We start from the raw sequence: 2,831 nt of genomic DNA, 5'->3' as shown, positions 1-2,831 counted from the left end.
AGAGAGTGCCCTCTCGTTCTCCCTACCTTGGAGGGGGTGAACAACCTGTCTTTATCTACTAAGTTTATTCCCTTCATTATCTTGAACGTTTCAATCATGTCCCCTCTCAGCCTCCTCTTTTCAAGGGAGAAGAGGCCCAGTTTCTCCAGTCTCCCACTGTACGGCAACTCCTCCATCCCCTTAACCATTTTAGTCGCTCTTCTCTGGATCCTTTCGAGTAGTACCATGTCCTTTTTCATGTACGGCGACCAGTGCTGGACGCAGTACTCCAGGTGTATGTAAGAGATGTTCTTCATTACACTCAGGCTGAAGGATTTCAGCCAGATAATGTATGCTACATCCCCAGGAGCTCCAAGATAATATCTGAGGAAGGAGGAATAGACCAGCTTGTGTCTCCCGATAGCTTGAATATAACTGAGTTTTTGGAGTCATCTAAAGACTTCATAGCCAAAAGAGCGACATTGCTTGTTACCTTTAAATCTGAGCTAGAGAAGCAACATAATCTTAAATTGTATTTTTTAAATAAACAGTCATTATATTGTGGACAAAGTGTAAACGTTTTCCCGGATGTCTCCAAACAAACACAGTATAAGAGAAGACAGTTCCTACAGCTTAAGACTCGGGTCCTAGCTGTGGGGGCTTTATTCTTTTAAAAATTTCCTTGTAAGTATTTGGTGACATACGAGAATAACAAATATGTTTTGGTTGATCCATCCCACTAAGAGTTACTTCTTCAAGATAAACCTAAGGGCTCCTTTAGCACAAAATTACCGCGCGCTAAACCGCACGGTACGCTTCTAGAATAATACCAGCTGAATGCTGGAGTTAAGGTCTAGCGCATGGCAATTTGGCACACGCTATTCCAAACGTTAAGGCCCTAATGCACTTTAGTAAAAGGAGCCCTAAGTTAGATATTTTACCTGAAAATAATGCAGTGGTTGAAAAGTAAGTGAAATGAACAATGATTAGAAAATTGCTTACTTGCGGGTAATATATATATATATTTTCTTTACATATGTGAGTCTGTAGGGATGCAGCAGCCTTAATAATGTGGGCTAGATATTGGTTCAATTTATTTGTATTGTATTATTTTCCTTGATACTTTGAAATTTCCTGATTTTATTTGTTGTAAATAAAACACTAATTTTATAAAAAAATTTTTAAAAAAAGTCTAAAATGCTACATTGCATCTCACCTGCCCATGGTATCATGTCCCTTGCCAAGTCCGTGTTGGAAGATGCGTCGCTGCCCATCGACCAATACAAACCTGAGCTTCCTCGTTCCTCCAAGCTACCAACCTCGAAGAGGGTAGCTAACATTGGTGAGAAGGAACGGGGAAAGCCCACTGGACATTCCTCTCTCCTAGCCTTATCTGCTGCCTCCCCTTCTTTCGTAGGATGAATCCTCCTCCCAGAACGAAAATACTTACAAAAGTTTCCCACTGCAGAAAAACCAGGTGCCACTTTCCTAAGTTAGGTCAGTAACTAAGAGAAACTGACTGAGTGTTTCCCAAAGCAGCTGACAACCTGATGATGTCACAATGTTAGTCCCCCCACCCACTAACCAATGCTTTTGACAATAATACTGATGTCATCCCCTCCCCCTCGGTTAGTGACCCTGTCCTGCACTTGCCCCTCTCACTCAGCCAGTGATCCTGCCCACACCACAGATAATATCATGTGGCAGGACAACAATTCATTTGTATTATCACCTGAAGATTATCAAATCCAGTTACTATGACGGAGGTTAAACTTCAGGTGATCCTACCACAATGAAGATCGGAGCAAAGCAAATTTTTCCAAGTAGTTTTGCCCATCCCATGACACAGCGGCATGGTTAAGGGAGGGGAGTCTTAGGGGCTGAGCCCACACCCAGTTAAGACAATATCTTGTTCCCTTTGCTCCCCTATGCAGCCCAATATATTATACAATTACTATACTATATAATTTTTCATCCTTTCCTCTGGTCTGGCATTTGTCTCCTTAGTTTCCCTTCCCTCCCCCCATGCCCTGGCATCTCTACTCTCCTTTCAACTCCCCCTCCATTATCTGGCATCTCCTCTTCCTTTCTCTCCCTCCCTCCTTTCTTCCTTTCCCCTGGTCTGGCATTTCCTTTCCTTTCCCTCCCTCCCATGAAATTGGCATCTCTCATTCCTCTCCCTTGTCTTACGTCTCCCTCCTTCCCTCTCCCCAATTGGGTGCAGCAGCAGCAGCAGCATTTCTCTTCCCTCCCCTTCCCTGTGCAGCAGCAGCATTTCTATCCCCCCCCTTCCCAGTGCAGCATTTCTGGCCGGTTCCTTGATACAGCCGGTTTTCCATTTAAAGCTGCAGGCGTTGACACCTCACACGATCAGCGGCCGCGTCGGAAGCCTTCTCTCGGATGTCAGAGGGAACGCTTCCGACGCAGCCACGGATCGTGCGAGGAAACGACCTCCGCAACTTAGCTGAAGTGTTTCCTCAAATTAATTATTATTAATAAGACTGTCAGCCCAGATCCTTGGGGTCAGAAAGGGCAACAGATACAGCGATGGAATAAGGGGCTAAAACCTGCAGACATGAAATCTGAAACCTCAGCTGTCAATAAATGAAGAATTATTATTATTTTTTTTTTTAAACATCCTAAAAGGACGTGCAGTTAAGATCCGCGTTTTACCCCTTCCCCTTTTTGGGCTGGTTCAGTCGCTATATCTCTGTGATTAGGACTGTTGAGTTCATTAAAATCTTGCAGTACAGAAGTCTGTGGGCCTGAAACACGTGATGGGGGGGAGGAGTGAAAACTCGCTAAGACATTTAATAAGCTTGAAGTGCTCCCTCTGTAGGTTCATTCCTGAT

Source organism: Geotrypetes seraphini, chromosome 8 (assembly GCF_902459505.1).
Source record: "Geotrypetes seraphini chromosome 8, aGeoSer1.1, whole genome shotgun sequence".
NCBI lineage: Eukaryota > Metazoa > Chordata > Amphibia > Gymnophiona > Dermophiidae > Geotrypetes > Geotrypetes seraphini.
Note: the sequence above shows the minus strand (reverse complement) of the source record.